At 43.5% G+C, this 22,421-nt stretch overlaps 1 pseudogene; it reads right to left on the bottom strand.

Moving 5' to 3' along the window:
* Positions 1-322: 322 nt before the first annotated feature.
* Positions 323-19,216, bottom strand: LOC110302701 (annotated as a pseudogene).
* Between the last annotated feature and the right edge of the window lie 3,205 nt (positions 19,217-22,421).

The following is a 22,421-nucleotide window of genomic DNA, read 5'->3' as shown; positions in this document are numbered from 1 at the left end:
TTATTCATAAGTTTGTGTCCATGAAGTGACTTAAAACAGAGTCCCTGAGAAGCTGCAGGTAAATGTGGTTATAAGGAAGAGCCAGCACACAGGGTTGGGACACCAGCCCCAGCCACTAGCCATGAAGAGGAAGGGTGTGACAATAAAGTTTGGTTGTCTGTGCAGTTGGATCTGGAGTCAAGCAAGGATGAGACCCCTGGATGACTGTTTCTAGGAGGAATTACCAGAGGGAGATTGACTCCCAAGAGGGTCAATTCCTTTGTGTGGTTTCCCAGGTAACAGAGGTCCAAGGGAGGGCAGTTCTGCTTCTGCCTGGCCACCTTCACTCCTTGTTGATGAATAGGTCTACGCTGATGATGATGATGATGATGATGATGACGATGAAATCCTTGATTGACATCAGGATCCAGCTTCTTTGGCCTTCCAACATGGACCGAAGAGCAAAAGTCCCTAAAGAATACTTCAGCACCAGATTGGGGGATCCAGCCTTGCGAACTAAGCAGATATCGGGTTGTCGGCCTCTCCAGCACACTGCTAGTCATCACTGAGCTTCTCAATTGGAAGCTAGCAAGTCCCCCCTTATAATATACATTCATTCTCCCAGTTCTGTCCCTTCAGAGCCATGGTTCTCAGCCTCCCTAAGGCTGAGACCCTTTAATATAGTTCTTCATGTTGTGGTGACCCACAACCATAAACTTATTTTGGTTGCTACTTCACAGCTGTAAGTTTGCTACTGTTATGAATCATGATGTAAATGTTGTGATCATAAAAAGATAAAGAAATAAGAATATGTTCTATCTGGGTATGGTGAGGTGTAGGGGGAGGAAGGTGCCTCGGCGGGCCCAGGCCAAGGCATCCCTTCCCCTTGAGGGACCAGCCACACGATCGTATAGTATAGAATAGAGTTTATTCAGGGCATGGGAAGGGGATTGAGACAGAGAAAGGTAGAGAGAAGGAGAGAGTAGAGAAGTAGAGGCTGGCCATGACCATGTGGAGAGAGGGAGGAAGGGAATGGGGAGAGAGGAGGCAAGCAGGAAGCAAGAGTAAGAGAGACAAAAGAGTAATACAATGAGGAGGGGGCAAGCAGCCCCTTTCTATAGTGGACCGGGCCTACCTAGCTGCTGCCAAGTAACTGTGGGGGTGGAGTCCAGACAGAATACCAACAGTAAATATCTGTTTTCTGATGGTCTTAGGCAACATCAGTGAAAGGGTTATTTGATCACCTCCCACGTGCAAAGAGGTCACAACCCACACATGGAGAACGCTGCCTTAGAGAATGCTAAAAAACAACAGGAGAAAAGAGGAAGGAGTGGGAATTCAAAAAAGGATTTGATGGATTCTTGGGTTGGTTTAAAACAACAACAACAACAAAAAAAAAAAAAATCCACATACCAGGAAACTGGTGCAGTCCCTCTCCACAGGGGCAGAATTCCCTGCCTTGAAGATGTCCACGCTGTGACACATCTTCCTAGGCTGTCTATCTGCATCCTTAGTAACATCCTCAGCAGAAATATAGTAACTGTTCCTCTGAGGTTTATGTCTTCTCAGAGAAAATTGCTGAGGGTGTCATGGAAGCCCTGGAGACCTTGTTTTATACTACGTCTGTCTGAAGTAAAACTGGCCCATAGAAGCTGTTTCTGCCGTGACTCCATTGGAAAGCCTGGCAAGCACCTGTGGACAGAAGTTTCCAGAAAGAACCAGGCACTTTCCCTGGACAGAGGCAATCAGCTAATTAGAATGTTAATGACTGTGAAGAGTTTGAAACCTTGCAAGTCCAGAAGTGTGGAGAGCCTTTTGGGGTCGCTTGGCAGGAATCTGACTTTGGCCAAGGGCAAGGAAATGGGCTTCAAGCAGGAATCTAACATTAGGCCATGACAAGGAAGTATGTTCAGGCAAGAATCTAACTTTAGGCTAGAATAGGGAAGTAGGTTCAAGCAGGAAGCTTAATCTTAGGGTGGAACAAAAGAAGTAGGCTTCAGGCAAGAATCAGATTTTGGGCTCGGACAAGGAAGTGGGTTTGGGTACTTTGGTCATTCTGACAAGTCCTTGGAAACAACTGTCGCAGGAGTAATCACAGGACTTTGCTTACTGCCTTGCTTGTTCCTTATTGTACTGTCTGCCCTTAATACTTGCATGTAATTAAAATGGTATAAAACTGGAATGGGATTGTCTAATTGTCTCTTTCTTTTCAATCCTCACTCCTGTGCTGGAGAACCTGTTGACTGACTGAGCGGGCTTAGTCACAGAAACAAACTATCTCGGGGTATCATTAGCCCTTAGTAGCCATTTATTAATCCTCTGTCCCTGACCCACTGTCTTGCTGACCATTAATTAAATAAACCCTCTGGAATATCTGAACAGAGGACGCATTTCCAGCCAACCAAAAAGCTACGAATGTCACCAGGCAGCATCTGAGGCCAATAACAGAATTTCCAGTGCTTTGTTGTGACCTACCTGCCTGATGTGTCTTGATTTGTGTCTTTCCTCGTTCCGATATTATAAAATACATGCAGTCGCTTCCTGGTTGGAATGTGGAATTTGAAGATCCCTAAGTCTGAGTCCCTGGGCCACAGTCATGAGTATTTGGCTCCAGATCAAACTGTCTCTCAGAGGGAATCTTTGAAGTGAGAGCTGTGTTCCGATGCCAACACTCCTTCGCTTTCATGTTGTGTCAGTCCTCCTTGACTGAGGCTCAGACTCCTGCTTGACGCTGAAGAGATCTGTTAGTCGCTCCAGGAGTATGACTGACCTACCCCTTCTTCATTCAAGGCTAAAGGCACAAAGAGGCATTGCCCTAAACCTGTAGTCCTTTGGAAATCCAGGAACATAACAGCCTAGGATACACACCCACCTCCAACCCAACTCACCCAAAGGAGGGAGAAGAGATGCCACGTGCTAGAACAGACTACATCCATTTATAGGAACCTGGTTGATCTCCACATCCCATGACAGAAACAGCAGTTTCTTTGGGGACCACCTTGTGAAGCCGGGGGAAAGATCAGAGAGGCCACACCCTGGTCACCATGGCTGAACTATGCTCCTTATTTGCCACTTGCCCCAACCTCTCCTCTATTTAAACCCTAAGCTCAAATCAGGTCTCAAGTAGATGCGGCTGAGAAAGAATGTCACTGTACTTAATCTTCTTTGTGCTCACTTTCTCTCTCTTCCTAAATCACACTGATGAAATCCACCCCCCTCTGTCTTTCACCATTATGCACCGCCCCCTGCCCAGGCCACACAGCACCACCTCCCACATGTTAACTAGTGTATTGCAATGAGTGACGAAGCCTAGACTAACAGGGCTGCCAAACCATGTGGCCATATTTCACACACACACACAAAACCTGTGGTTCCATAAATAAAGGATAGAGGTAAGAACATGAGTGACCCTTGGGGTTGGGGAGATGGCTCGGTAATTAAAGGTGTGTCTGACTCTTGCAGAAATTTCTGAGTTTGTTTTACAACACCCACGTCTGCTCACAAGTGCCTGTAACTCAGCTTCAGGGAATCCGACACACATACAACACCAACATATAGACACACATACATAACGCAATTAACATAATGAGATACACTTCTGAAAGATTAGGGCACTTTGGCTTCTGAAGTGGGGGAAGGGAGGCAGGCCACTGTGAGAATGAGTCCCTTTAACCAATAGGGTTCTGATAATAAATGTCAAAATTAAATTAGAGGATACTCAGTCCTGAAAGAATCACAGAACTCATTGGTGTGGACGAAATACACGTGCACACGGACACATGCACACACATGCACACAAAATCAGACATATTAATGGAGAAAAATAGTGGCGTTTGGGATTTTGCTTTGTTTTATTTTAATTATACTTCACGCGAGAGATATTTAATGATCTCTTTTACGCACTTAAGCAAACTGGCCCCAAAAGAAAAAAAAAAAAAAAAAAAAAAAAACTTCGAAAAAAAAACACATTCCCTTAGCGTAGCTTTTTCAAATTNATTTAATGATCTCTTTTACGCACTTAAGCAAACTGGCCCAAAAAAAAAAAAAAAAAAAAAAAAAAAAAAACTTCGAAAAGAAAACACATTCCCTTAGCGTAGCTTTTTCAAATTTAAGATTCCCAACATGCTAATTAAGACTCTGTGAGGGGCCTGACCTTCCATGATGACTTGCTTTTTCAACTCCTGTGGTTTCTGCCTCTGACTGTGATCAAACTGGATAAAAAAAATCTTTCATAGATGCAAATTAGGAGCCTTTCCGGTCAAGAACTTTGATGCTCAGTGGGCCCTGCGGATGGGTGGGTCTCCCTGAGTGCATAGTTAAAAAGATGAGGTTACTTCCCTCACCTGCCTCTTCTCAAAACTAAACTTCACTAAAACTTTCATTTTCTTCAATACCGCTTCCTAATTTTTGAAAGAAAGTTGAATAAATATATCTCATAAGAGTCTTTTCCGTTTTGTTTGGTTTGGTTTGGTTTGGTTTGGTCGAGGTTTTAAATTATACAATTATAATTTAATTATACAAGTATGACCAGACCAGAACGTATGGATGGAAGCTACGTGATCAAACATCTGATTTTCTAACTGCTAAGACTCTGCTAAGATGAGGAACGTGTGACCAACTTGATAGGACTGGGCGCCTGGTTTGGACAAGATCACGCATGGGACAGTTCTCATGTGGGTGGTTTATTTTTAAAAGGGAGGGGGCACAGAAACAACCTCTGGGAAAGAGAAGAAAGAGAATGGGGGCAGGGAGACTGTTACTTTTATTGGGGCCATGGCGCATGCGCAAAGGGACTTGACGAGGCACGGTGTCACTTCTTGGGTAGCTAGAGATAATGTGTCTTGTCCTGAGGTCCCTGGAAATCTGGCTGTAAAGATGCCTGAGCACTGGTAAGGAGCACTGGTGGCTCACGCCTTTAATCCCAGCACTTGGGAGGCAGAGGCAGGAGGATTTCTGAGTTCGAGGCCAGCCTGGTCTACAGCCTGAATTTCAGGACAGCAAGGGCTACAAAGAGAAACCCTGTCTCCAAAAAACACAAAAAAAGATGCCTGCTTGTCACAGAGTCGCTTTTAGCTGTCCGTAGATATGTCTACTTGCTAATACAGCTATAATAAGTAATATTAATTATTTTCAAAATTATAAAAATTTGTAGTTAAAATTCACTATTAAAAGTGTAAAGTTCGCATGCCACAAGGTGTTGTGCGACCCTGTTAGTACTGAGTGGGGTCTGGCTGGAAGCGACACTACTATGTAAATCAAAATCGAGTCCTCTGATGTGATTCGTCTTAATCATGCAGTACTTGAAGAACAGTTTACCTAGGGCATCGGCCACCTTACAGGAGGAGACTCCTGTCTCTCTGAATACTCTGGACAGCATTTAAAGTTTCTCAGCTAATATTAACAGTGGTCATTGGGATACTGTTTTCCAGGCTATACAGTCTCTGAAATTGCCAGACAAAACCCTTATTTAACCTCTATGAACTGGTTATTCTGGGATTGACAGATCTTCGTGAACTGGGTGCTACCAGGTCTTTTTTTTTTTTTTTTTTTTTTTTTTTTGAGACAGACAGGTAGACTCTGTGAATGCGTTAAAGCAAACACATCCAGAGAGCTATATTCAAATGCAAAAACCTCTTAGCCAGGTCTTGTGAGGCACACCCAGTTGGAAGTAAGGAAGTTGGAGAGAAAGGAGATGGGAAATTGCCCAGGTGGCCGCTGGGTGCCAGAGTGGTGCCTCCATCCGCTCTCTTGGTGTTGCAGGGACAGGCACTGAGACAGCTGTAGCACCCGGGTTTGCTCCCATGCGAACCTGAGCGTTGCAGGCAAAGTGCTTAGATGCATAATATAAAAGTAGATTCTTTAAAAAGAAAGAAAACCTGAAGACTGCTTACATCTCAGCTATTACGGGTTCTTATTTTCTTCATAGGGGTCTCTGGGCGCCACTTTAGATGTTCATTGCAATACATTCTGAAAGCAGGTGCACCGGGAGTTTGGCGACTACCATCATAAAGGAACAGGGATCCTGGTTTGTTTGGAGGTCTGGGGTTTGAGTTTGGGTTTGGGTTTGAGTGTTGGTGTTCCTGTTGGTGTTGGTTTTGATTTTGGTTTTGGTTTTTCAAAACAGGGTTTCTCTGTAGCCTTAGCAGTCCTGGAACTTATTCTATAGACCAGGCTGGCCTCGAACTCAGAGATTTGTCTACCCCAGCCTCCTGAGTGCTGGGATTAAAAGTGTGCATCACCACCATCCAAGGAGAAGACACTGTTTTTTAAACAGGGTTTAAGAAACCTGTTTTCCAAATTAAATAGTATAATCTTTGTTTTAATAGTTTGTGCTAGCAAATAAAATTACACAGGAGAAGCAGGAAGCATACAAAATTGTTAATAAAGAGTTTACAACTAAAGTGCTTAGGACAGAAAGTTTGGGTTTTCTCACAAAAGGAGGTAAAAAGACATATGTAAGTGGTCTCCTCCAGTGAGAACATGCCATACAAGTGAGTGTTGCATATGTAGCAGAAGATGGCCTAGTCGGCATCATTGGGAAGAGAGGCCCCTAAGTCTTGCAAACTTTATATGCCCCAGTACAGGGGAATGCCAGGGCCAAGAAGTGGGAGTGGGTGGGGAGGGGAGCAGGGCGGGGGGAGGGTATAGGGAACTTTTGGGATAACATTTGGAATGTAAATAAAGAAAATATCTAATAAAATAAAATTTAAAAAAAAAGAAATCTGTTTTCCTACTTACTTAAATTTAATCTGACTCTTAAGAATTTGCCCTTGGTCTAGCAACTGTATTATACTTCAGTAACAGTCAGGAACTGGTCTATCATGTAGAGAATAATTTCAGTGATTATTATTAATAAATCCAAAACTACTAAGGTCTTCAGCTATTGTTGTTGTGTTGTATATTTTTCCCCTTGGCAATGAGAGCAAGCCAGTAAGTAACATCCCTCCATGGCCTCTGCATCAGCTCCTGCTTCCTGACCTGCTTGAGTTCCAGTCCTGACTTCCTTAGGTGATGAACAGCAGTATGGAAGTGTAAGCTGAATAAACCCTTTCCTCCGCAACTTGCTTCTTAGTCATGATGTTTTGTGCAGGAATAGAAACCCTGACTAAGACAAATTGGTATTACCTCCTTCTATTACCTATAAAAATGGAAGAAGGGCTAAGAGATGTCTTAATAAGTAAAGTACTTGTTTTGAAACCATGAGGACCAGAGATCCAGCCTCAGCACCCAAGGAAACCACCAGGCATGACAAGATTCACCTGTCATTCCTATGTTTGTGGGGCCTCAGGGTAAAAGATGAATAAATCCCTAGCTCTCACTTCCTAGCCATCTGGGCTTATTCGTGAGCCCAGGTCCTGGGATGAGCTGTGGTCCTGACGGCGGTGAGAGACAGGAGGCTTCCTCTGGCTTCTGTGTGTACCTGCACATTCACAAATGCACAGAAATGAGACATATTACAAACTTTTATTTAGCAATTATGGCAAGTGAACTATTAAGAACCTCTATGTATCCAAGTAGAGCTCCTCGGGAGACGCTTAACAAAATTAGCTTTACATTTACACCAAGAAGGAGAGGAGTAAACAGTAGCATTAATTCTATAATGTGATTTTAATATTCAAGAATAACTTAAAAAGTGTCTACTTCATCAATTTTCAGCCTCCAAACCACAATCCGTTGTTTACGGTCATTAAAAGCCCATCAGTATCTCATCCAAATTAGATTAATTTATTATCTGGGATTAAATTATAATCATTCATTTTGTTGATTTTTATCAATAAATTAAATATTGGAGGCATCACTCTTATCAGGGAAGGTATGGTTTTAATCCAGAAAAGACGCGTGGCAAAGGAGTAACTGGGCTAATTAATAATTCTTGATTAAGAGAACTGTGAATTTCTGTGATCTATCACTCTCAGGAGGTTTTTTTTACAAGAAGAAAGACTTCATGCAGGAATATTTTCTCCTCAAACAGGCACATTCTTCTTTTCTTGGAGTGAATTGAGAGCAGAAGGGGGAAAAGGTATTCTGTCATTATCTTACTTTCTGCCAAGGCTTCCCAATAGTGATAAAATTAATCCTGCAAGGATTCTGCCATCCAAATCTAGCAGCCAAGGCTATGGACTGAAAACCTTCTACCTGGTGACACTGGGTAAACTAGGCTGCCTTCAGCTTGCTCTTTCTACAGACCAACCACAATCAGGTACCATCCCATTCAGTTCTGCTAATAGTAAAAATCTCACTTGGGGTTTTAACCTCACTTGTGTGTGCTTGTTGGCTTTGGAGCCATGGTTATTGTTGGCCTCTAGTAACAGAGAAATCAGACATTAATGTGTTGTCATGTCCTGAATGGAGCTTGATTTCTGAACTTCCCTCTTGACACAGACAGATAGCAGATCTCTGACGATGCCTTAGCCAAGGTTTCTATTGCTGTGAAAAGACACCATGACCATGGCAACTCTTCTAAAGGAAAATATGTCATTGGGGCTTCCTCACAGTTTCAGAGGTTCAGCCCATTATCATCATGGCAGGAAAGCATGGTGGCATGCAGGCAGTCATGGTGCTGAAGAAGGAGCTGAGAGCTCTACATCTGGATCTGCAGGAAGAGAATGCCACACTGGGCTTGGCTTGAGCTTCTAAGACATCAAAGCCCACTCCCTAATGACACACTTCCTCCAACAAAGACACAACTACACCAACAAGGCCACCCCTCCTAACAGTGCCACTCACTATAGCCAAGCAATCAAACACATGAATCTATGAGGCCATTTCTCTTCAAACCACCACAGACAGTGTCCCTGTGCCTCATAAAAATAAGTTAGTAAGGGCTTTCTAGATAGTCTAGTTGAATTGGTGAGCTCCAGGTTCAGTGAGTGATCCTGTCTCAAATGTAAGGTAGACATTGATAGAGGAGGACGGCCATGTAGACCTCTGGCCTACATACACGCACACATACACACATGTTAATGTGTATACACACACATACATACATACATACACACAACGTGCTTATGTGCACTCACACACATACACACAAGTGCTCATGTGCACACACACACACACATATACACATGTGCTTATGTGCACTCACACATACACAGACACACACATACAAACACATATATACACACACATACACACAATTGCTCATGTATACTCACACACACACAAACACACATACACACACATATACCCATAGAGACACACATATAAACATACACACACATATATACATACAATTATAAAAGATTTATTATGAGAAAAATGTTTAATTTTATGTTAATGAATTTTACCTCAGTGATAAAACAGCAGTAAATGTTATCTCACTAATATTTAGAAAGCAATGAGATAAAAATAATAATTTGATATCTGATCTATTATGGGTTCTAAATGACCCAAAATTAATTAATCATATTGATAAAAATGACACTCCAACCCTTTATATTATAGTAAAATTAACTATACATGTAAAGTCAACAGATGCAACTGAAGCATGTACAATGTGACGGCCACTAATTTCTAATTATATAACTATATGTATAGTTATATTTAGTTATATTAGTCTGGAGAGTATATTCCACCCACCACATCTAACTAAATAACTATATATAGTTATATACTTATATAGTTTATATAATTATATATATAGTTATGTATACATATATGTGTACATGTATGTGTCATCCATAAATGTTGTAATGGTTTGCATGTGCTCTAGCCAAGGAGTGGCACTATTAGAAGCTGTGGCCCTGTTGGAGTAGGTGTGGCCTTTTTTGGAGTAGGTGTGTCACTACACCTAGGTGTGTCACTACACCTGTGGGTATGGACTTTAAGACCCTAGTCCTAGCTGCCTGGAAGTCAGTCTTCTCCTAGCTGCCTTTGGAACAAAAGGTGGAACTCTCAGCATCTCCTGCACCATGCCTGCCTGGATGCAGCCATGTTCCTGCCTTGATAATAATGGACTGAACCTCTGAACCTGTAAGCCCGCCCTAATTAAATGTTGTCCTTATAAGAGCTGCCTTGGTCATGGTGTCTGTCAAAGTAATAAAACCCTAACTAATACATATATGTACATTATACATTAAAATAAATAAGTATATATATATGTATATGTATAATTAATTATCTCAGGGACATCTGAAGCCAAAGGAGTATGTTGCCAGTCAGCCCACTTATTTTGAAGCTGCAGGTTTGTGTTGGTAAATCATGCAGTATTGGATTATTTTCCTACATGTCTAGAAACAATACAAATCTTCTGGTCTGGATAGTATATTCCACCCACTACATCTACTCCCTTGCTTAAAACAAGACATGATGAAATAAAATATGCCACTAATTTGGGATAAAATAAATAAATATCCATTCAGTCATAAACGTAGTATGGTTGTGGTTACCTACATACCATTCCTTCATGGAAGGAAAATGGGCACCTGAGCTACACACACACACACAAGCACAAGCACAAACGCAGGCACCCTGAACAACTGACTGCCAATAGTTGCTGGGGAAATAATTAAGCCACTAAATTGCCCATGCTCCAGGATATAGCCTCTCACCCAGTCTCATGCAAACAGCCCTAACTAAAGTATGGGAGTCACACACACAAAGACATAAATTGTGAGGGGTGTGTGTTAGGAGGAAAGGTTGCATCAGAAGGAGGGGTCAAAGTGGAGAGTGAGGATTGAAAGGACAGAAATCCATAACACACTGAACCTTTAATGACTTATTTAAATAAACAGCTACCCATGCAAACTCTAAAGTAAACAGGGAAGCCATCGAAATGATTGAAGTAAAAATGAAATAAAAACACAAATTAACAGTCAGTCTTGAGTGCCATATCAGACAGTAACCTGCTCAAAGGACCAGAACTCTACGTCCAAATGAAGGACCATTTTCTTGTTTGTTTTGTTTTGATTTTTACCTAGGGATTGGTTTTGAAATGTCATTGGTGGAGAGCTGGACTCTGCTTCCTGGATAAACCCCGAAGCCAGAAAGAAATCATTATTTCACAAACCAGCCTCTAAGACAACCAGCTCCTGGCTCAAAGTTTTAACTCTACAGTGCCACTTCCTAAGGTTTCGGTGAGAAGCCAATCCTGAGAAGACACACATTTTGCTCCAAATTATCACCATATTTTCTCTTGAAAGCAGGAAAATCCAAGTGGAGAGGTTAACATAGACAGGTTTCCTACCAAACTACCAAACAACAACAACAAAAAATTCCCCTGGAAGATGAGCTCACACACAAAATTAACAAAAAAAAAAATAGGAAGCCTACCACACAGAAGACAGTCAAACTGTACAATACATAAGAAAACACACACACCCAAAAGCCTTGACTATAGAACGTTTAGAGGGGTCTTGAGAACAAATGTCTTTAAAAAGAACATATCCAGACTTCCGGGGATTGATATTATAAAGAACAAATCGTGCCCAAACTATGGGGGCCAGGGTGTGATACATTCTAAAAATTAAAGAGTAACTGAGTATTTTTTAACCTTATCATAGTGGTTAAGTACTGCACTTGGCAGTTCCTAGGAGATTTTTGTATTAAAAAAAGAAAAGAATGGAACCAAGGAGCAATGCACAGAAACTAGGTGCTGTTGGTAAAGAGCAAAAGTATAGGCTGCATTAAAGATATCTAAGGAGAGAAGAGGAAAGCCAAGCTTAAAGAACAGTATCACACACACACACACACACACACAAGGCAGACTGTCCACCGAATCATAATCCCCGCGGACAGAGGAGGGGCTACAGCTGATCCCCAATAGCTCCATTTCGTCCTTGCTTTCGTGATCTCCCCACATGCTTCACCGCGCAGACTCCAGAAAACCACCCCCGCGTGTGCCCTTGCTTTGTCTCTGCTTCTCTTGGTTCTTGTCTTCCTGCTCCCGATTAATACTTTAGACTTTAGACCCATAGGCTTGAGTCACAATTGCTTAGTGGTGATCTATTCTTGTCCTTAAGTACACCTACAGAGATAGAGTTCTCATAAGCGTGTCTATAGTGCTGGGGTCAACAGTTGGATTCAATGGACCATGTCATGTCGCTGGCCTGCTGCAGCCTCAGCTGTACCAAACACAAAGAGACCTTATGAAACCAAGTTCAAAGCTACACCTGAATCAGCAGCTACACTCTCTGTCTCACGTTTGTGCTCTCTTCAAAGAGATTTAAGCTGTCCACCTAGGCTGTACTTACTTGCCTCTCTAAGAAATTCTATATTAAAGGCCATAATTTTCACAGTTCCAGGCTAGGGAGCAGAACTCTTCAGTACGTAAGTGCTTGACTTGCAAGCAAAAGTACCCAAGTTTAATCCCAGAAATGCACATAAAAGTGCCAGGCATAGTAGCACACATTTGTAACCCTAGCACCTGAGAAGGTAGAGACAAGGAGGGTCCCTGGGACTCACTGTCCACCCAGGGCAGCCTGAGTAGTGAACTCTTGGCCAATGAATGACATTGTCTCATAAAAGGTAGGTAGGCATTAGTGAAGTGTGACTCTTAAAGACATCCTCCAGTCTCTAAATGAAGATACACACATACACATATTTACCAAGAACACGTGGACAAACACAGGAGCACCCGTACACCCCCTTGTGCACATGCACACACATGTCCATACAAGCGCACACCTCTTATAAAGATTTCGCAAGACTGTCGCAATAGAAAATAACCCAAAAATTAGAGTGAGGCATTCACATCAAGAAGGACCAGTGCACACATTAGAAGGGAGAATCAAAAGAGTGGAGAAGCAGCAGCTGGTCTCTGTCAGTTTGCTTGCCAGGAGGCAGCAGGGAGCCTGTAAAGATGTTCAGACACAGGGATCATCAGCACCAGGACCAACAGCCCTGAACTGTTCTGCTCTGGAGACATTCAGAAAAAGTTAGGATGGCACTGCCACTCTCTCCCTGGGATGAGTGCCAGGTACCCAGCAGGTATGCCAATGGGTCACCCTTCCTTCATGATGATGTTTCTCAACAGTCTTGACTGGCCAGTACATAGATGCTTCAAAGAGAAGAGGGAGCCGTGGGGATGTTGTGCTGATCTCTTGTTGCTCACAATGGAACTTGAGTTCGTTCTCAACACTCTGGATAGACATCGTCAATGGTACAATAAGACAGCGCTTGGATGAGTGGTTTACTGGCCAGCATCAACTCCCAGATCAAGAAAGTAGAAAGAGAAAGGTTTTGGCTTTGGGTGGAACATCCCTTCAAAAGGGCAGAATTTCCACAATAAGCAAAGCTAGGTGGACGTAACAGTAGGCAAAGACGAACTTGGATTTAGAATGACCCCTTGTCCAGATTGAATGCTCTGACTGGCTTTCTAGAAAAATGAAGTGTTGGGTGGAGGGAACCCAAGTAAAACAGTGTTCCCACTTCAATCAGGTTTCTGCCTGGGTGTCACTGTGTGAGAGAGATGCTATGGCTTAAGACAGAGGCTGCTCCTCACCCTCTTCCCCTCACCCCACCTTCATTTGACTCTGCTGTCCAGTGTTCTTTGGTCTAGTGTAGCTACTCAGCCTCATGCTTTTCTTGGTAAAATATAACCTCCTTGCAGGTCAAGATTTTGCTATCTTCTTCACCAGTGAAACCCAAGCACCTAGAATAGAGCTTTGAGTATTGGCACATATATATGAAAAAAATGTTAGCAGAGGCCGATGGAGCTTCTCTCTATGCCAGTCTATCTTGGGCAACCTATGAGTTATCCCATCCAAAGGAACCAGACCTATGAACTGTAACAGTAAGAGATACCAGCCCACAGAGGTCAGCTTCATGCGGCCAAGACAGTTGTACCAATGTCTAAACACTAAATATCTGTTAACGGGGGCCATGGCGTTTTGTGAAGATCCACCATTTTGATGGGACTGTGACAATTCAGAAACTGAAGTAATTTGGTCTCCTGAACGACTGCAGTTCATTCCTCTAGAGTCTTGCTTTCCCTGACCTATTTGTTGGTCTCCAGTAATGGCTGACCAGGAACAATGTTTATCATCTTGAATTCTTTTTTCTTTAATTATTTCTTTATTTTTACTTTATGTGTTGCTGTTTTGCCTGCATGTGCATCTGTGTCTGAATGCCAGATCCTCTGGAACTGAAATTACGGACAGCAGTAAGCTGCCATGTGGGTGCTTGGGAATTGAACTCAGGTCCTCTGGAAGAGCAGCCAGTGCTTTCAACTGCTGATAAAAATAAAACTATTGTTTTATTTATTGGTAAAGATGTACTCTACATATGAAATTAAAGTACTTTCCCCCTCCCACTAATTTTCAAGAGGAAGGTAGTGCCAAAAAAGGTCCTATTTATGTTAGCTATGAGATCACCTCCAGCTACTAATTGGAGAATTAATGGTTGAACGTCTGTGCCATCCACCAGACATTTTAAGTACCATAGCAAGCATGGAGATGTAAGCGGGGAGACCTACTGGGCCTGAAATCCAATCACGAACAAAGGAGCAGCCTCTGCAGCACTCTGAAAGGGACTGCTGGGGTGTCTTTCTGGGGAAATAGTGCGAGCCCTGGGGAATGCTAAGGCAGTCACATTTGTTTGGTCCTCCTGAATTAAAGCAGGATAAGCACATTGTATCGGTTATTTGGATTTGTGATAGACAGCGAGACAGCTCCTGGGGAGAGCCACAAAAGAGACAAAGTTAAGTTTCTACTAGTTTCAACCGCATCATATTTTTTTTCTTTTTTTTTTTTTTTGCTGGTAGATAAGTAAATAAACTGTAATTGATAGGGAAATTGTAAAACCCTAAGCAGATCTCCATACCTTCAGAATAGCCGTCCTAAATGTATAGAAGCTAGCTGAGATGCTGACGGGCAAGCGTTTGAGTGGCTTCTTTAAACCAACTGTGTGACATTTTTACATATGAACTCATTACAATAGAGTGTTTTTTTTTAAGTAAGATAGATTTAGTTCAAAGGAAGGAGATGATAAATCAGAAGAATTTAGACATAAGTATTTTTAAACCTAGCGCTTTCTCCGCCGTAAGTGTCCACAAAGCGGCATCTAAAGCTAAGTCATTTGGGGGACACTTCAGAGCCCTTTCCTGCACGGAGTTCACCCGGGATCTCTCAGCCACGCCTGCACCTAACAGTTTCCTGCCTTAGAATGTGTTTTAGGACAACCCACAAAGTTGTACCCCAGCTCCTGGAACACCTGATCCCAAGAAAGCCACTTTGAAAGATAGCAAGGCACACATGAATTCCCCCGGGGTCTCTTTCAGTGGCAGGAAGGAGGTGGGAACACTATTTTTATTCAACAGCTTTTGCCAAAGGAAAGAGTGGCTGTCTTAAGGTAGAAATGAGATGAGAAAGTTCTTATAGGCTGTGGACGACCAGACGGAAGCAGTGTCTCATGTGACAAGACAGTCACACTCATGAACTCATGGCAGGTATGGTTGCTCGCAGAATACCTGCACAAGATCAAGCTGGTCAAGACTGCAGCATTCGGGGAGGAGGGGACACACAAGCCCCCAGTCCTGGCTGAGGAGCTATTGGCACACGGTTGCTAGAGGAGAGTTGATCCATTTTCTTCAGGCATCTGTCTCCTGATAGGCTGAGCAAGCTCCAGTGAGTCCTCCAGCATCACTCAATAAACTAATCAGTGCACGGACCCATGTCTGTGAGTCCACTGACATCACTAAATAAATTAATCAGTGCATGGACCCATGTCTGTGAGTCCACCAGCATCACTAAATAAAGAATTTACCAACTATATGAGTTAGCAAAAACTAAAAGACATGAAGTCGAAAGAGAGAAGTAGGGTCTAAGAGGAGTTGGAAGAGAAAGGGGACAGAAATGATCAAAATATATTGTATACAGGGCTGGAGAGACGGCTCAGTTGTTAAGAGCACTGACTGCTCCTTACAGAGGTCCTGAGTTCAATTCCCAGCAACCACATGGTGGCTCACAGCCCTGTAATGGGGTCTGATGCCCTCTTCTGGTGTGTCTGAAGACCGCGACAGTGTACTCATATACATAAATTAAATAAATCTTTTCTATATTTATATATATACATATATATACATGTATGAAATTCTCAAAAAATAAACCAAAATACTAAAATACTTTATAGTTTTAGAAGGAACGGGACTGTATGGATACACTCAATACTTACAGCCTTGAGTCATGCAAAGCCCAGAGTTGTGATACCAACTTCATTATTTCCTGTGTCTTGACCAAACTTAACCAATCAGACATAAATAAAAGGCAACCAGTGTTACTACTATGAAAGTCTGAACACAGAAAAGCAGAAATTATTTTAAACACCTCAGAAAATGTGTGTTGTATGGTTGGTTACATCCAGAGATAGCCTCTAGTTCTTTATCCCCAGTATGTATGTGCAATGTTTTATTTAGATGTATAATAGTAATTTTAAAACAAGTGAGCAGTTTGTGTTTTATCCTATAAATTGCACGTGGTCCTCTAAGGAGCCAAGAGTATCCAGTGCTTTCCACACCGCCCTGCTAACCAGATGGCTGACACCAAACCAACTCAATGGTATTTCATGTAGATATTTTTTTCTCAAATTACCGTGTTTGACCTTTTCTTTTTAATTTTACTTGTATATAGTGACTTCCAATTTTGTGTTCTTATGAGTTTTGTGTGTCTCTGTATGTGTATGTGCCTCTAGGTGTGTGTGTGTGTGTGTGTGTGCCTCTGTGTGTTTTTGTCTGTGTGTGTATGTCCATGTGTGCATGTCTGAGTGTCTATCTGTGAGTGTGTCGGTGTGTGTGTGTCTGTGTGTCTATCCATGAGTGTGTGCGCCTCTGTGTGTGTCTGTCAGTGTCTGTCTGTGTGTGTCTGTGTGTGTGTGTGTGTGTGCATGTGTCTGTGTTTGTCAGTGTGTGTCTGTCTGTATGTATGTCTGTCAGTGTGTCTGTGTGTATATATGTGTCAGTGTGTGTGTTTGTCAGTCTGTCTGTCTGTGATTCCTGTGCTTTTTTTGTTCTTTTTGTTTTTTCAACTCTGGTTTGTTTTCTAAAGAGAGAAAGCAGGCATGGACTTGGAAGCCTGTGGGGGTGAGGAGGACCTGAAAGCAGTCTGGGTGGGAAACTGCGATCAGAATATATTATATAAAAATATCTTTAATTACAAAAGAGACAATGTGCAGCAGCAGGAAGGATAAGTTAATGGCCGCACGCTCTGGTGAAGGTCCGTTCACCTCCTTCTGGTGGGAAGCACTCTCAGAGCTGCCGCCATCAGCCTTTATGGAACTTGGAACTTAGCTCTTTGTATTGGTGTGCTGATTTGTTGCCATGACTACCAAACCAAAGTCGTCTCTACTTCAGCTAGCTAGTGGTCATGTCAGGCCTGGAGGGAAAGTTCCACTACAACACTCTCTACGTTCATTTTTAAATTTTTGTCAGAGATAGATTATCTTATCTCCACGAACAAGAATCAGAAAGAGGGAGCCGTGTGTCCCACGGTGACAATATCATCATAGGCTTCGCTGAGATCTAGATACTAACGTCCAAGGTGCCAGGCAGCTGGTGCTCAGCACGAGTCCTCCACCCTCTATAGGAGAAAGAAAACCAGGGAGATGTGGCAAGGGATAGCTGCCTCTGTCCAGACTGCCCTGGAGATAGAATGGCCTCTCCACCCTCAACTGCAGGTGAATGCCAGAAAGAAGTCATGTGCCCTCGGATGCTCCCATGTGACAAGAGGATACAGGTAGACTTAATGGTGGCGGCAGGGGCTCAGAGGTGGTAACTGAGCAGGACACAGGATCCTGATCTTCCTTCTGGGGAGGACTTAGAGATTTAAGGTGACTGCCGGGGCCTCAGATCTAGTCCATAGATAAATGGTCAGCAGAAAAGACCAGAGGAATCTTCTGCAAGATAGCTGACCCTCAGAGGTGACCACGTGGGAGGGGCCACCCTTCCCTCAACACCATGACACCCCTCTCTTCTCTCTCCTCTGTAGCTCTGTCTCTGTCTCTCTGTCTGCCCCCTCCTCTCTCTCTCTCCTCTCTCTTCATTTCCTCTCCAAGACCTTGCCTTCCCCCTCCCCCATTCACATCCTTTCAGGCCTTTAATTCTCACAACCACTTTGAAGGAAAGAGACAATTTCTTCCAGAGCTGTGACCACCCACACACCTGGAGTCGCCAGGACTTGAGTCTTTAGTAATGAATTCTAATCCTCAGCTCCCTGACACACACCTGCCCCCGAGGAAGAATGAGTCATCCTGTAGATATGACCAGTCTTAGCATAAAACAAAGCTCCCGTCTTTTTTTTCCTTTTAGACTTTAACAATATTTTTATTATTTATTTAGCCCTTCGCAGCTCAGCCCACACAGAGAAAATGGTTATTTGTACTTCTGTAGCCTGTGTGGGTATATGAGTGAAGCAGAGCTGGCGTCAGCTGCTGGTACTGAGGAGCAAAGGGAGACCTAAGCACACTTATAAAAGTGACCACGCCCAGGAGGGTTGATTGGCAGGCTGGAAGACAAACGCCCAATAAAGGCATTTATAAGGATGTGCTTGCCTAGTTTGCACGAGACTCTAGGTTCAATCTCTTATACCATAAGCACTTTCAGTGAGGTAAGAGAATTGGCTATGAGTACTTTGGAAACAGGAGGAGTTTTTTTTATTGTTTGTTTGTTTGTTTTATTTTGTTTTGTTGTTGTTTGAGGCAGAATCTCACTGTGTAGCCATGGCCTCAAACTCACAGAGATCCACCTGCTTCTGCCTCTCAAGTGCTTGGATCAAAGGCTTGTACCACCACACCCAGCAAGAAGAGGACATGTTTGATGAAGGAGCTATTGACAGGTAGCAGAGTCGAGTGAATGAGGATCTCCAGCCATCTGTGGTGTTGGAGCGGGCTGCCGTATGCCTTTGCTGCTCTAGAGGGAAGATGAGGTACACATCATAGCCAAAGAGCAGTGTACGAGGAGGCCCAATATCCCAGCCAGAACTTTGGAGCTGCCTCTTCTTCTGTAAGGACAACGGAGGTAATCCGTAGACAACGACTGCTAAGAGGGATCGGAAGAAGCCAGTCCAAGACCAGGTGATGGTTGGTATCTTGGGGTGCAGGTCACACATAGAAGATGAATAAGACAGCAGAAAAGACCATCTCAATCACCAACAGCGAGGAGTAGGCTAATGTAAGCACACTGAAGCAAATCAAAATCACCAAGCCACAGTATAATTGCGGCAAACAGAAGTCCCTTGTTGGTGTTCAAGAAGTTGCTGCAGGCTAACCTGCAGCCAGGGATTGAGAGGCACTCAGAGTCTGCCATAGTGTGTCCTGGAGTCCCTGAGATGCAGAAGTTCTGCTTTCTGGCTCACAGGTTGAAGGCTGCTGCACACCCAGCTGTCTGTCCTGCCATCTGACCAAGGCTCACGTCTTAATGGAACTGAAAGATTGTTTATTGTTGAGCCAAGTAGGAGCCATGGTAGCCCAGGAACATTGATTGGGTTGCGCTGAATTCCGTGTTCTGGCATGGAAGCAGTTCCACGAAGCTTTTCCACTTACTGAACAAAAGCCGAATCCCTAAGTCAAGGCATTTTTTTTTTCATGTAGACCAGAAGAAATGGCAGGCAGAGAATAGCATACTGGAGAAGGTGCTGCCTTCTCATGCTGTCTGGACAGCTTGACATGCTGTCCGCTGACATGTGGGGTTGGCAAAAGGTGAACTGGTGGAAAACAGAGGTCCATTCAGACCTTCCAAAGGCATTGATCTACTCATAGTTGAAGGGGTGTTAGGTTAGACGTAAAGGTGGGCATTGAGTGGCTAAGGAGGAAACAAATGCTAGCAGGTTTACTGTTCTTGAGTTGGGGAACCTGGGAAAATGGAGCCAATAAACAAGGCAATAGCCAACTTTATTCAGATCATCAGATAATTTATATTCCAAGGGTTAAGAATCACTGGGGAGGGGGGTGCTGGAGAGATGGCTCAGCAGTTAAGAGCACTGACTGCTCTTCCAGAGGTCCTGAGTTCAATTCCCAGCAACCACATGGTGGCTCACAACCATCTGTAATGGGATCCGATGCCCTCTTCTGGTGTGTCTGAAGACAACTACAGTGTACTTGTATACATAAAATAAATAAATAAATCAAGAGGAGGAGGAGGAAGAAGAAGAGGAAGAAGAGGAAGAGGAAGAAGAAGAAGAAGAAGAAGAAGAAGAAGAAGAAGAAGAAGAAGAAGAAGAAGAAGAAGAAGAAGAAGAAAAGAATTGCCCCAGTGAGGTTCTCATGGGTACCAGCTGTATACAGTCACAAGGACAAGCTGTACATGGTAGGGAGGGGGGAGTTTTTCCACAGAGGGATACAAACAAATAATATCCAGCTGTAATGAACAATCTTAAAGCAATCTCACTCCTATCTGCCACACCAGGGAGGGGCACTAGAGCACATTCCAAGAACATTTCTGTGTTTTAAAGAAACTGGGCACACAGGATTCTTGTCTTATTTTCTTGGAATGTCCATGCAGATGCTCAGAATTCCCTTCAAGTTACTCTGTTCTTAGACCGTGGTCTAGTACCAGCCCAAGATAATTTGGCTCTAGATCTACAATATTCTACCTTTCTAGAATCATGAGGTTCTTTCTAATCAGTAAATCTGCTTTACTGAATCTTTAACAAGGTATTGCTTTTCTAGAAAGTTCACATGAATTTGAATGAAATTATTAATGTTGCCAGAGTCTAAGAACTCTCTTGCTCACCATTCAATCAGAAGCCCAAGAAAATGAAATAAGTTTATCTCCAAGTCAGGTCTTAAAGAAAAGAGAGGCAAGCCTACATCTCAAATCGCTGTCTCCGGGAGTCTTGGGATACAAAGAATTTAAGGAGAGTACAGACACGCAGTAGGTGGCGAGTCCATGCACTGGGTAGGGTCTTTGTCACCCACAGGAGTGTCTTCTCACTCTACCCTGGGGAAAACCTCACAGTTTGCTCTCCTGAGCCTGGAGATGAGCCTGCCTCTCTCCTGCAGCAGAAAGGGCCAACAGCGCGAATCTGAGCTAGTTTTAAATGAACCCTTCTAATTCAGAACTCTATTCCCAAACGTCAAAAACCTTCACCCAAAGGCCACCACCTCATCTACACCTCGGCAATTTTTTCACCTATCATTGATTTTGTTTACTGCACTCATTTTGTTTCTAGGGATGCCCCTAGGACCGCCCGTGTGCTAGGCAAGGTCCCCAACGCTGAGCCCCTTTTTCACTTCACGTTTTGAGACAAGAGTCTCATTGAGCTAGCTGCTCAAGGTGCCCTTCAACTGGCTCTGCAGACCAGGTGGGCCTTGAGATTTCTGTCCTCTTGCCTCCTGTAGCTGGGATGGCAAGCTTGTGCCAGCCGACTGGTTCTCCATTCTCGAACATCAGAAACGCTGGAGCAGTTTTTATTAGAAAAATCCAGAAATCTTTCCAATTTATTTTTCCGAGCTATAATTTGTTTCCAACCCCACCCCACCACCACCACCACCACCACCCCCCCAAAAAAATACACATTTGAAGTGTTTTAAGCAGAATCTGGTCATCTCAACCCATTTTAGTATCCAGCTTTCTCCCAAAGTTTCAGCCTGAGAGACGGGCGAGACGGGAAAAACGTTGCATGCATCCAGAGTGCCACCTAGTGTCTGGAAGTGGAAATGACAGTCTCCAGTCCGCTGGGCTTAGTTTAGCTGAAAAACCAGCCAGGTGTTCTTTCCCTTGAGCAAAGCGGGCAATTAGGCGGTTAAAGCATCTGCAGGCATGGTGAACTTAAACAGTTGGGGATTTCTTGGGAATTTAGGATGGAAAAATAGAATAGCTTGAAATCCCTCTCGGTGTGTGAGAAGCTGTCCATACAGCAGAAGGAAGCTGAAAGTCCCCTGCTTAGGGTACCAGACGTGAGATGTTTTTGTTTGCATAGAGAGCCGATGGGACTCAGGGCTTTGGGTAAGGCGGAAGTGGACAAGGAATCGAGAACAACCTCCAAGTCTGTAGTCCGATTTTAGCTAAGGATTGTGTTGCCATGTAAATGTGTCCGGCCAAACTAGTGAGTCTTAGAAATCCGACACTGGCTGTGATGGTTAGTTCTTGTCGACTGACAAAAACAAGAGGCACCCGGGAAAAGAGAGTAGCAATAGGCCTGTGGACAAGTCTGTTGAACATTTTCACAATTAATGATTGATGAGGGAGGGCCCAGCCCAGGGTGGGCGGTGAGCACACCCCTGGGTCGGTGGTCCTGGGTGGTAGCTGAGCGATCCCTGGGGAGCAAGCTCATAAGCAGCATTCCTCCAATCGTCCCTTCAGTTCCTGTCGGAGTCCCCGCCCTGACTTCCCTCAGTGATGGACTGTTACCTGGAAGTATAGGATGAACTAAGCCGCTCCTTCCTCAAATTGGTTTTGGTAAGTGTTTTAGCACAGCAACAGAGAGCAAACTAGGAGACTGGCTGAATAAAGTCCTGTTTTCATGATTTGGACAGCTTGGTCAGTTTCCAGGTAGTTCTCCCTGACAGTT

Source organism: Mus caroli, chromosome 10 (assembly GCF_900094665.2).
Source record: "Mus caroli chromosome 10, CAROLI_EIJ_v1.1, whole genome shotgun sequence".
Lineage (NCBI taxonomy): Eukaryota > Metazoa > Chordata > Mammalia > Rodentia > Muridae > Mus > Mus caroli.
The sequence above is the reverse complement of the archived record's forward strand: the minus strand, read 5'-3'. Positions and strand labels throughout refer to the sequence as shown.